This window comes from Papaver somniferum, unplaced genomic scaffold, assembly GCF_003573695.1.
Source record: "Papaver somniferum cultivar HN1 unplaced genomic scaffold, ASM357369v1 unplaced-scaffold_80, whole genome shotgun sequence".
Lineage (NCBI taxonomy): Eukaryota > Viridiplantae > Streptophyta > Magnoliopsida > Ranunculales > Papaveraceae > Papaver > Papaver somniferum.
Window position 1 is genome coordinate 1087749 of NW_020650971.1, and position 14519 is coordinate 1102267.

Consider the following 14519-nt stretch of genomic DNA (forward strand, 5'->3'; position numbering starts at 1 on the left):
GCCTAAAAAGCATCAAAAAAAATGATTTTTTTATTTACTAGAATCTTCGAGAAGGCTACGACCCCTCGATGTGTTATGAAGCTCTTGAAGCATTGGCTCTAAAGTGTCTATGATGGGATGCAAAAAGGCCCAATATGAGTTTAGACGTGCCGTGAAGTCTCCTAAACGTGGCGATTTGTATAATCCCAAAGAGGCAGATGGATCCTTGAAGAAGATGGTCAAGAAATTTAAGTTGGTAAAGTTGAAGAAAGCATTTGAAGGGACATCTCAGAAGGTGAAAATGGAAAGCTGGTGATTGACAAGGAGACGCTTAGGCACCATGTCACCGCTTATTGGTTATATCAGTTAGGAACTGTCATTTTCCCCGACACTTATGGAAATAAGGTAAATGCACATTATCTACAACTTTTGGAGAATCTCGATGAGATGAACAACTACTCTTGATCCACTGGGGTGCTTGCATTTGTTTTAGGAGAGATGAGCAAAGGGTCGAGGATTAAAACAACTCAAATCGGAGGTTATCTAACTCTTATTCAAGTGAGCTTCTACATTGTTAATTAGCAAATTATTCGCTAAAATTTTCTTCTTCCAATTCAATTTTCATATATATGGTAAATATTTTTGTTTTTTCGCATAGGTTTGGATTTATGACCGCTTCCCTAAATTAGGATTGGCTAGAGAAACTCCAAATTATCCCTATAACGAACCTACAGCTGGGAAAATGTTGTTTTTGGACGCACAAAAGAAGTTTAAAGAAGAGCAGTTGCCTTCGCTGAGGGAGAAATTGGATGATATAACGGTGAACGATGTGGTATTTCACACATACGTCGTACCCGATGATGTCCCTGTAGATGAAGATGATTTGAATGGTTACTCTACCGTCCCGGCTTACTACAGACCAATTTGGCATCTTCACGGCTACCCAATTTATAATCCAAGGAGAATACTAAGACAACTTTCTTGTGTCCAAATGGATCCCGATGTGGAGAATGAAAATTTCACTCTGATGGTTCAAGGAACAAAGAACACCGAGAATTACTTTGTGCCAAAACATGAACCAACTCCTACGATAAGACATTGGAATGAACAAAAAAAATACAACTTACTTTTAGGTGATTTAGTACCTTGTGGATAAGATGTAAATGCATATGAAGAATATTATAAGGAGTTTTATCAAGAAATTAGTCATCCTATTGTGATAAATAGACAACAACAAGCTATTGCTGATAAGGCGAAGGCGAAGGAAAAAGAGAGGGAGGCTAAGAGAGCTCAAAAGGAGATGCCAATTTGTGGTGAAGAATCCATTAAGTTATGAGATAATATGGTAAGTACGTGTCTTCTCTTTATCTTTAAAGTTGTTTCAAATTGTTGAAAATATATTTACTTGTGGTAAATATTGAAATCAGGTGAATAAGAGTACGAAATTGTTAAATAAATGGATGACTAGAATCCGTAGTGGAGAGTCGATGTCGCCAAAGGAACAAACTTTGTACCACAGCCAGTGGGAGCAGCTTATATCTTAAAGAATGATGGAGGCAAGTCGGTTTAAGCAGATGAAGAGGGGTCGACAACAAGGAGAAGGTTTAAGTCGCGAAGCCATTACCACGATGGAAGAAACCAGTGGAGGAGATGAAACCCCAACTGATGAGGAAGTTCCACCTAAGACTCGTGGTGAAAAAGGAAATAAAATGCCTCGTCGTAGTGGTCGTAAGTGATTTCGTATGGTAGTAGTTTCAAAAAACATCTTAGTTATGGATTTCGTATGGTTTAATTTCGTATGTTAGTGTGTTTTAAATAATTAGTTGAGGAATTTCGTAGTTTGGTATGTGTAACACTTTTATATTTGTTTTAATTGGGTTTGTCTTTTAATTTTATGTTTGTTTTACAAGTAGAGTGCAACAACTCTCCAATGTTTTTGCTACAGGGAGAAGTTCGGTTAGTCAGAAATTTTATGCAGAAAACCGAACACCTAGTTCGGGATCCTGTGAAAGTTTAGCAGGTAACCGATCCAAAGTTCGGTTTTCTCGCAACTTTTTAGTCATTGCCGAACTATTCTCTGTAGACTCAAATTTTGAGTTTTCCACAAGTTTCAAACCTCATTTTCTTGATGCATAAATCACATATTTGCACACTGAAGTTTGTTTTAAAGTGGTTTGTGTACCTTTTATATGTTCAGATTGTGTTTGATCCTTCAAATAAAAGTTCGGTTCCCACATAAGTTAACAAGAAAACCGAACTCTAAAGTTCGGTTTGCCCGCAACTTTTTAGTCATTGCCGAACTATTATCTGTAGACTCAAATTTTGAGTTGTCCACAAGTTACAAACCTCATTCTCTTGATGCAGAAATAAAAAATATACACACTAAAGTTTGTTTTAGAGTGTTTTGTGTACCATTTATATGTTCATTGTGTTTGAGCCTTCAAATAAAAGTTCGGTTTCATCTTTATTTTACCTAGTAACCGAACCATATAGTTCGGTGTGGTCGCAAATTTTTTTGTCGTATCCGAACTTTTAATTTTGAAATTAAAATGTCCTTTATCTGACACAAATATCAAGTAACGGATATTTATTTTGAATATATAGCCGTTATACACCTCAATGGTATATATATATGATACATATAGTTAACATTTTGTTTCAAAATCTCTTTAAAATGGCAGCTACTAGTTCAAAATTTACTTTAGATGAAGATCTTTCTCTTTGCAGAAACTACATACTATATTATCCAAAGAGGGGTAAAGAACGAAGAATGAAAGGTATTATGAGTCAAAGTTATTGGGGGAAAATTCATGAAAAATTCTGCTCCGACACAACGAACCCTCATAACCGTGACAGTATAGCATTGTTCATTCGATTTGGAAAGATCAGAGATAGAGTTGTTGAATTTTTGGCTTTGTTTCGAATTGTAAGGAGGTATAGACTTAATTAGGGATGAAACATTCGAGGAAATCGTTTTAACATCAAAAAATGAATGGCGAAGATGGAAAAAAAGAATTTCAAATATGAAGATCATTTCCGCATCCTTCACTCCTTTTTCATAACACGTTTCGGATATTAAGTTTTCTGTAATTTAAATACTAAAATGTCCTGTAATAGTTCGGCAATGTCCTGTAATATTTCGGCAATGTCCTGTAATAGTTCCTAACCGAACTTCTGTTTGTGAAATCAAATTTAGAAGTTGAAAAATATCCAAGAATTTTATTTTATTAAATCCAACAGAACATACATCTAATATAGAGTAGAATTGAAAGAAAAGAAATAACAAAGTTTACTAAATTCAAAATCAGCAGTTGAAGTGTTAAGATTTTGAATCAATAAGTTCGGCAACTAGGTGATTGTTTTTAGGTTACCGAATAAAATGTTCGGTTACCTGGTGATTTTTTTCAGGTTACCGAACTGTACTGCAAAAACAGTTGTTGGCCAAAAAATAAAGTTCGGCAAAGTCATGTAATCTGATGCTAACCGAACTATTATCTGTCAACTCAATAAAATACTAAAATTAATCCAATAATTAATACCACACTTCAAAAAAAATAGTATATGATTCAGAAGCATATTTAGTACCATTACAAGTGTCATTTAATCATCCTTAAGTGCAATTTGACCTTTATGTACAATTTCGTCCGACTTCTTCAAAGCTTTCCGCATCTCCATGTTATGCTCATACATAATACACCAACCCAATATTATATCGGGGTTAAATGAAGGATAATAAGAGGTTTTGGAGATTGGAGGCAATGGACAATCGGGTTCTAACCTGAGGCCTATAAAGTGGTTGTTGTCAATCAACGCAGTCACACATCTTCTTCGTTTGAGTTGCTCGACACATACCGTTGTTTTTGGGGTGAACGTGAAACTAGCATATTTTGAGAAATAATGAACCACACAATTGAATGCCTCGGAAATTGAGTGTCCACATATCGACATGCTCATCCAATAATCCATTGTGATCGGATGTCCCCCATGAAGACGACTTTGAAACCTAACAAATTGCTCGTTGATACTACCATCCCCGTACAACTTTGTCTTGTAAAAGGACGGATTCTCTTTTAGTTTCCACAACAACCTTTGCCTTACATGAGTAATTGCACACCCATTATATCGCTTGGCACCTTCGATGAAAGGCTCTAGTTGATGTACGACATCATGAAAAACGCAATTACCATCCGGAGGAACATCGTATAATGTATAGAGGTAGCTCGCACAAGTAGTGTTTATTAATATCCGTCGGTTTACCATCACTTGGTTGACGCTTTTGTTGGATGGGGGACATTGGAGCCTTAAGATTCACGTCTTGGGAAGATGGTTGACTAGGTGGAAATTGAGTTGGTTGGCTTGGTGGCGATGGACACATCGGGCCTTTTTTCTTCAAATCTCGTACACTTGTTTCGCCTTTCTCTGCAACACCCCTACCCCGTTTCTTAGAGTCCTCCAAGTACTTTTCATTGGTCCACTCATGTGCACAAGGATCTCTAGTGGTTGCATTTTGCTCACTCTTCTTCTTAGCCAACACCTTCGCATATTCTCTAAGTTGCTTTTTTGTTTCTTTGGAGCGTGGCCTATCTTTCCCTTTTCCTTTTTGCGATTCATGAACATTCTCCAAAGTTTGTGGATATATGATTGTCCTCATGTCATCCTAAAACATTTGTTTTTGGAGTTTGTTCATTCCTCGATACATCTCTATTACGGTTCTTCCCATTTCGTTGTCACCAAACTCTTCTCCGGCTTCTTCTCCATTTGGAGGAAGGATAAAACTTAGATGCTTCCAAAATGGATCAGTGTCGCTTAAAGGGATTACGCCATTCTCATAGTTGAGTATTATATGGCGACATGGGAGTCCCATGGACTTCTTCATGTTACAAACACACACCTCATCCAGCTTGGTTTCTCACTTTTCAATCAACTCGACTTCTATTATCAACAACTTCATACATTGCGGAGATACGTTGTAATGGATTCCCTTGAACAATTTGTAACTAGCATATTTTCCCGTCATTTTGAATATACGACTTTTTTGGAACTTCTCTTTAATTCTATATATGTCGCGCTTGAAGTAATTTTCCATAGCATTCCACACGGTTACAAAATTATCAACACATCCAAAGAGATTATTCTTCAACCGGTGGTGAGCCGACTCTAACAAATTTGTTGCTTGATTTCCCAAGTGTTTATAATGGTTGGTATAAGCATAAACAAATCTCTCTTTGTGCGGTTCCAACCATTGGCGAAGAACATACGATACAACATCGGGGTATTCGGGAGTAAGACTAACACACCGACTCTCATTCACCATTGAAAGCAACCCATTTAGTTTAATTTAGTTCGTGTTCTTTTTCAACTTGATCGTTCGCATCCGCTCGTTTATCTTCCGGTAGCTTCTTAACCTCCTCATATCCTTTTTTCTTGGGGGGGCATATTATTGGCTTGCACCTATGGCCAAATTACACCATATATGGAATGTACAAAGCATATTATGGTCTAGGGAACACTACCTCTATTGCATTCATCAATGCGACTTCATTGTCGGTCACTATAACCCCGGGAATATCATCACCTTAGAAGATTGCCTTAGCTTGTTGTAGTTCCCAAATGTAACTAGGTTCTTGCTCGTCCCTTAAGAAACAAAATGCAACGGTAAACGGTGACTTCATCGAAGTACGCCCAACAATATTCAACACTGGCATCTCGTACTTGTTCGTCTTATAAGTGCAATCCATTATTAGAACTTCATGAAAGCATTGAGCCAATTGAACACTCGTCGGATGCGCACTGAAGAGTTGTGTTATCTCTCCGTACGATCCACATCCTGTTGAACCGCGTAGTCTTTCTCTTTGGCCAAGAAAAACAATTGTTGCATCACTTGTCTATCTCTCCATTCATTCCTTTTAATCGTCTCAATTGCATTGTAAATGGTGGAAAAAGATGAGTGGTTATCCTTATTATCTTCCTTTAGTATTTGGAGCATTTGAACCGGTGAAATATTCATTTTCCTCAATTTTTCTACCTTGTCCATTTCTTGAGGAGTTAGCTTTGCCGCCATGAAATGTCCTTCAAGATGCTCCGGACGAGGGTGGTTATGACGACCTTCCATAACCCGGTAGAGAACCCATCCATCCAAACCTTTGTTGTGATTAAATGATAGCTTGAATGGGCAATTAATCTTCTTTGAGAAAGTTGTGTTCTTCCTATTTTGTCTTTCCCTTATAAACATAATCCTTCCTCTTGTAGATTTTGTCGGGATCACCGCTTCTCTCACAAACCATTTCAAGCGAGTTTTTGTTTCATTCCCATTCAAAAATAATATGCACATGACTTTTTGTGCATGTTGTCTAGCCCAACTCTTTTGAGTACCAAGTCATTGATGTAGTGATGGGATGTGTCCTCGTACAAAATATCAACTGGGGAAGGTTGATTTTCCATTGGTGTTGAATCACATTCAACCTACGAGAAATAGCACAATGTCAATGACACCACAGACAAGAAACACTTATAAGTTCGGTAATGTTAAATTTTTATCGGCCTAATGATGAGTGCTAAAAAGTGCATATTTCTATATATTTTTCTTGGCATTTAACTCATCTTTTGTGCATTAATTCTAAATTTTATCCCATATTCTGTATTTTCATTGTTTTCAAGAATCAATATTTTTATTAATTAATTTTGTATTTCTAGGTTGTAAATAAAGACTAGATGAGTTGCGTAGCAGAAAAGTGGTGAAAAGCCGGGAGGAAGAAATTGTTCTTAAAGAAGAAATGGGCTCAGAATTATCCCAAGCCCAACTTATCTCCCAAACCAAAACCCAAATCCATAACCCACTTCTCATGTAGCCGTCAGATTGGATCCATATCATCATCCAACGGTCGCCTCCTCTTCGTGCATCAAAGTCTGAAATTCCTGACCAACACTACAGCACCTAACTCCATCTCACGCCGTTAGTTTCGTTGTATCTCTTCATCCGACGGTCGCTGAAGGCTATGTTCCATCTTATCGTTGGATGCATTTCAGATGTATCGATCAAACGCCTATCACTCGCCTAACATCGAAATCTGATGAGCCCGCCTCACACTCGAACAACCTAACCCTATACCCATCGCCAAACACTCCCCTCCTTCTTTCCATCGACTCCATCTTCTCCATTCCGTCTGCAGAGAAAAACTCTGCCACCACCATCACCTCCACTGCCCCGCTCAACCACCACCGAGCTCTCAAATCACCAACAACCCCATCACCCCATCATCCATCACCTATTCCCTTCTAATTTCAGAGACCTAATTCACTCGCCTCTTCTCAGAAACCCTAGGCGTGTGAGTTTGGTAAATTAGATTGAGAAATAACACAAATTGGAGGCATGGGTAGGAGCAGGAAGAGCAGAAGAAGAGTGGGTCGAAGAGATGGAGCAATTGTCCCATCTAATTAGGTGAGAAATCAGAAACCCTAACTTCCCTGTTTTGAATTTGGGGGAAAATTGTAAACCCTAATTTTGGGTATAAATAGAAGGCTTGTGTGTTGTAGAAAGTATGCCTGGATTAGCCAGAGCACCACCTCAGAGGCCTGGACTAGCCAGTGCCCTCAATTATCCATGTTCTGTGAATTTCAATTATAGATCTTAATTCAGTTAATTTCAATTTCAAATGTTCATTATGTTTATCATGTTCTAATTTCATGTGCTAGGGTTTAGATGAAACTCTTGATTGTATGTTAAGATAGTTAGTAATCATGTCATTGTTCTTGTAGTGCTAAAAATGAGTTAGGACTGCTAGTAGCCATTTGAACAAGCAAGCCTGTGATCAGCTGTGCTGTAGAAAGACAGCTGATGCTAGGGGTAAGTGAGTGATAATGGTTAAAAATTCAGTACATTAGAAGGATTGTGCCCAAATGTCTTAGAGTTGATAGATTAATTGGTTGTGCAAGTAAACCTGTGATCAGCTGTGCTGTAGAAAGACAGCTGATGCTAGGGGTATGCTAGTAAAATTAGTTGATAAATTACCCATTATAGTATTTCCTGAGATGAAACAAGACATGATTCGATTAGATGCTTCCTTAGCTTAGGATCAAGAAGTAGATTCAAAGACCCTAGTACCTTCATTCTATACTTCACTGCCTTTGGCTCATTGCCATTGTAACTGTCACTGCCACTGTCACTTACTGTCACTGCTTAGCTTAGGAAACTTCAACTACACACACAAGTCTCTGTGGATTCGACCCGTTCTTGCACAAACTACAACCGACACCGTGCACTTGCGGTTTAACAAGTAGGCTTTCTTTTACTCTTATTTTCTACATCTTTAAGAGCCTACCAATTTTTTGGCGCCGCTGCCGGGGACTTGGTGTCGTGTAGTTGGAGTTTTTGCATTTAGTGTAATCATCTTAGTGTAAGCATTTTGCATTTAGTGTATTCCTTTCATCTTACTCTTTTTTTTTTCTGTTGTTCAGTGCTCCCAGCTTGGGTTGTGCTTATCTTTTTTTTCTTTGCTTTTCTTCCTTGTTGTCTGCTGCTGCTGCTGCCAAGGCAAGTGCTGGTGAAGCTGCTGCTGTGCCTGAGAGCCTCTTGCTGCTGAGGCTGCCCCTGAGTTGCTGCTGAACTGCCCCTCCTGAGACCTGCTAGCCTGAACTGCTGCTGTGGAGCTGGTGCTGCACTATTGTTGCTAGAACTTGTGCTCCTGCTGGTGCCAGGCCAAGTCTGCTGCAACCCCTGCTGCCTGGTGCTAAATTTAGCCATCAAAGCCCAACTGGGCTGATTCCAAGCAGCTGAAAAAGAACAAAGCCCAACTGGGCTTTTGCAACCTAACTGAGCAGCTGGGCTGTGCTTAAGCAAGTAAGCCTAAACCCATTAAGAGAACCCAACCTGTGGGCTTCCATTTTTAATTTGTGGGCTTGTAATAATTTTTTCCATTTTTCTGTTGGGTTTGTAATTAATTTCTTGTGGGCTTGTTTTTTTAATTGCTTGTGGGCTTGTGGTGTTAGACTGATTTGGGCCTGTAGTTTTAAATTAGAAAAACTGAACTTTTGAAAGCCCAACTGGGCCTCAGACCAAACAAGCAACAGTTAGGCTATTTCAAAAGCTACATTGGGCTTCAGTTTGCATACACATTGTAGGCTTAGTTCACCTTCCCTTGACAAAGCAATTTATCCCACCAATGTGGGCTTGCTCCTAATTTCAAAAACCAAAATTGCTCCCAAATTAAACCAAATTTTTATCATCTCCCTTGGGCCTTACTTTTTTGTGATTTGTGTGATTATTTCATAAAATAAAGACATGTCTGGATTTTGGTCTGCCTCTGGGAATAAATCTATTAGAGATGCTTACGGGCAAGATTCACCTTATGAGCCTCCCACATACCATGATGTCAATAGTTATAGGGATTATAATTATGGACCTTTTCAAGGTCATGAGCCTCAATATGCAAACCCGTATAACTATTCACCCATGTATCAACCTAGCCAACCTAATATGCATGTTTGTACCTTTTGTGGTGGTTTAGACCACCCTGATGAATATTGCTATGTTTTGCATGAATTTAGGAAATCTAGGGGATACCATGAAAATCCAAATTATGAAATGCCCACAAATTGTGAGGCTGGTAGTCATTGGGACCATAATCAACCTTTCGAAGGTTGTGATCAATATTTTGTAAACCCTAATGACCATGCACACATGTACCATTCACCACAATTTGAACATGAAGAATTTTGTACTCCCATAAATTTAGACTCCACCGTAGAAGCTCTCAGACTCGGTGAGCAAAATTCTAATAGAACTATGTCACGCATTCAGGCGAAGTTAGATCAGATTTTGCTTCAACTACAAAAGGAGGAAATTCATGAGGAAATGCATGTTGTCCCTAATGAAGTGTCCAGTCCCATTCATCTAAATGATATTGAATATGAACCTGATTTATAGGAACATGAATCGACTAAGGACACCACCACTTTTAATGAGGATCAATATGCATGTTACCATGATGATGATTATGATGATAATGATATGTTAGAAGAACATGTTTTTGCTGAAAATATTGTGGAACCTTTTGGTTCAATAACATATGACTTCTCAGCCTCAACCTTCATGAATGTTGTTTCTTCTGATACTCATTGTAATTCATATGATTTTGATTCTAATATGGGGCTTGTACAATTCTTTTGTGAAGATGAACATGACATAGGAATAGTTGAATCTTCTGTAGACACTAATTTTATTATGCATGAGGACGAATTTGATGTGTCTGATTCCTTGCCTAAGTCACAAAATGTTTTTTCTTCCGGTGATGATTTGAGTACTTCGAACAATCATGATACTGATTTAGGTCTTGATGTTTTGTTCGATGAATGTGAGCATGTTTTACCTGTTTCTGATTTAGGAAAAGTATGTGTTGGTACTATTGATCGTACCCATGAAAATAATTTAGATGTACCCACTTTCTTACCTAAATCTCAAATCGAGATTATTCCACCCAACCTAGATTTGGTTTGCAACAAAAATTTTAAACCAACTTTTCTGAAAATTCCCAATCTAGGATTGGAACTGTGTGCCTCCCAAGTCCTCTTGGACTATTTTGCTTCAAAATATAACACTTTTAAAGAGCCACAGTTGGAATGCATTTCTTTGCCCATCCCGAAAACAGTCCATTATGAGTTAGACCTTTTGAATCCTGAACCCCTAAAATTAAAAGATTTTGTGTTTAAAAGTAAATCTGTTGAACAATTTAGGTTTAGGGGTGATTCATTCGGTTTTTCACTCTCACTCCCATTTAAGTCCAATTTTAGTGTTTTGAAACTTTCTATGTTTCTACACTTCGTCTTTTGGGTTGATCCTCAACTCTTTAGATTGTTAGTGTATGGTGAATTTTTTGTATATAATCCAGTAGATAAAAATTTAAAAAATCCTTTTGTTCATTTTGTATATATTTTGCTAATCCAATATGATCTCGGCTAACATATGTTGGATTTTTGCCTTGAATAATGGAGTTCAAAACTTGCTTTCGCCAATATCCGGTAATCTCTTTCCTTTTTCTACACTTAGCATCGTTCTCATGGTATGTGTTATAATCATGTTTATCTTTTGAAACATTTAGGACAATGTTTAGTTTAGGTTTGGGGGTGAAAAGTAGATACTTTGATAACATGCTATAATTGAAAAATTTGAACTCTTCCTTTTTGAAAAAAATGAAAAAATGAAAAAAAAGAAAAAAAAAATTAGAAAAAATGAAAAATCATAAAAATCGAGCTCATTTACCTTGAAATGTTGACTCTTGTGCAAATATGTATTATTTTAAGGAGCCTTAGTCTAGATATTTAGGCACCCTGATTCTAGCACAATTCACATAGTGATAAGAAATTTGCACGCGCACGATCTACCAATACATGTATAGCCTCGATCTTCAAGGTGTTTGATAGGAAGTTAGATTGCCAATCACTTTAGAATACTGAATGAGACTTGACTAGCTTGTTCTTTGGTTGGCTGGGATAGAAGTTGGAGGATACGTTAAGAAAAGCAACCATAGAATTTGACCGGATGCATTCGATAAGGGCCACCTCTTGCTAAGAGTCATGTAATAATGTTTTTCTTTTTTGTTCATGTATCAAAAGTGTCACTTTGTTGTAAAGATCAAAGTTATTTCTTCAAAAAAAAAAAAAATTCAGAAAAATCAAAAAAAAATATCAAAAAATAAAAAAAGTAAAGCAAAAAAATAAAAAATAAAAAAAATAATCATATCAATTAAGTATTTATTTATTCCATGTTTTTTCATGTTAAAGACAATAGTTCTCTCTTTTTCCAAAAATAAAAGAGAGTAATCAATGTAAATAAGAGTCATGTAAAGAGTCATCTTTTTGTTGTAAATAGTCTTGTAATAAGCAAGGAGGGTGCAGCCATCGATGTATAACGCGGGTAAACTGAAATATCACCAACTCATTGGGTGAACATTCACAATTCTCGTAAAGCCGGACAGCTAGCTTGGCTTAGAATTCGGTTCTTAGCCTAAAAACTATCTCTTGGTGATTAGTAGTCATAACTTCAGGTCATTCTAGAAACATGTGTAAATACACTTTACACTCTTATCACATGTCTTTATTTGTTATCAGTGCTAGGATTGTGCCTTTGATAGCTAGATTGACATCTCCATTTTGCTGTGAGCTTAAACTGACTTGCACATGTCACATTTGATGGAATCTGAGCTTATATTTTGACCTAGAACTTTGTAGGTACGTTCTAAGCAAACCTTCACGAGACTTCACTCGTCCACTAGGGACACTTAGTGGTTTAAAAGGCTTAGTGCATACGCTAAATGCATTCGAGAGACCAGCGACAGTGGTATAGGTAGGATTTCCTTAGTTTTGTTTTACTTGAGGACAAGTAAAATTTAGGTTTGGGGGTATTTGATGAGTGCTAAAAAGTGCATATTTCTATATATTTTTCTTGGCATTTAACTCATCTTTTGTGCATTAATTCTACATTTTATCCCATATTATGTATTTTCATTGTTTTCAAGAATAAATATTTTTATTAATTAATTTTGTATTTCTAGGTTGTAAATAAAGACTAGATGAGTTGCGGAGCAGAAAAGTGGTGAAAAGCCGGTAGGAATTACACAAGGAAGCCGCGAAGAATGTTGTGCACAAGACCAAAAGGCTAGAAGTGGGCTTGAAGAGGAAGAAATTGTTCTTAAAGAAGAAATGGGCTCAGAATTATCCCAAGCCCAACTTATCTCCCAAACCAAAACCCAAATCCATAACCCACTTCTCATGTAGCCGTCAGATTGGATCCATATCATCATCCAACGGTCGCCTCCTCTTCGTGCATCAAAGTCTGAAATTCCTGACCAACACTACAGCACCTAACTCCATCTCACGCCGTTAGTTTCGTTGTATCTCTTCATCCGACGGTCGCTGAAGGCTATGTTCCATCTTATCGTTGGATGCATTTCAGATGTATCGATCAAACGCCTATCACTCGCCTAACATCGAAATCTGATGAGCCCGCCTCACACTCGAACAACCTAACCCTATACCCATCGCCAAACACTCCCCTCCTTCTTTCCATCGACTCCATCTTCTCCATTCCGTCTGCAGAGAAAAACTCTGCCACCACCATCACCTCCACTGCCCCGCTCAACCACCACCGAGCTCTCAAATCACCAACAACCCCATCACCCCATCATCCATCACCTATTCCCTTCTAATTTCAGAGACCTAATTCACTCGCCTCTTCTCAGAAACCCTAGGCGTGTGAGTTTGGTAAATTAGATTGAGAAATAACACAAATTGGAGGCATGGGTAGGAGCAGGAAGAGCAGAAGAAGAGTGGGTCGAAGAGATGGAGCAATTGTCCCATCTAATTAGGTGAGAAATCAGAAACCCTAACTGACCTGTTTTGAATTTGGGGGAAAATTGTAAACCCTAATTTTGGGTATAAATAGAAGGCTTGTGTGTTGTAGAAAGTATGCCTGGATTAGCCAGAGCACCACCTCAGAGGCCTGGACTAGCCAGTGCCCTCAATTATCCATGTTCTGTGAATTTCAATTATAGTTCTTAATTCAGTTAATTTCAATTTCAAATGTTCATTATGTTTATCATGTTCTAATTTCATGTGCTAGGGTTTAGATGAAACTCTTGATTGTATGTTAAGATAGTTAGTAATCATGTCATTGTTCTTGTAGTGCTAAAAATGAGTTAGGACTGCTAGTAGCCATTTGAACAAGCAATCCTGTGATCAGCTGTGCTGTAGAAAGACAGCTGATGCTAGGGGTAAGTGAGTGATAATGGTTAAAAATTCAGTACATTAGAAGGATTGTACCCAAATGCCTTAGAGTTGATAGATTAATTGGTTGTGCAAGTAAACATGTGATCAGCTGTGCTGTAGAAAGAAAGCTGATGCTAGGGGTATGCTAGTAAAATTAGTTGATAAATCACCCATTATAGTATTTCCTGAGATGAAACAAGACATGATTCGATTAGATGCTGCCTTAGCTTAGGATCAAGAAGTAGATTCAAAGACCCTAGTACCTTCATTCTATACTTCACTGCCTTTGGCTCATTGCCATTGTAACTGTCACTGCCACTGTCACTTACTGTCACTGCTTAGCTTAGGAAACTTCAACTACACACACAAGTCTCTGTGGATTCGACCCGTTCTTGCACAAACTACAACCGACACCGTGCACTTGCGGTTTAACAAGTAGGCTTTCTTTTACTCTTATTTTCTACATCTTTAAGAGCCTACCACCTAACCGAACCCAGAGTTTAGTTATCTAGTAACTAGAAAATTTTTGCGATCTTGCCGAAATTTGACGACAAAATTTCTCCTAATAGGTTCGGCATTGTAAAAAGTTTATCGGCCTAACCGAACTCAGAGTTAGGTTATCCAGTAACTAGAAGTTTTTTGGGAGCTTGCCGAAATTTGATGACAAAATTTCTTCTAATAAGAGCATACTAGACTAAACCGAATTATTATCTGTCTACTCTATGCTATTAGTTCGGCAACGTGTTCTGGAAAAAGATAACCGAACTCGGGAAAAACTCTAT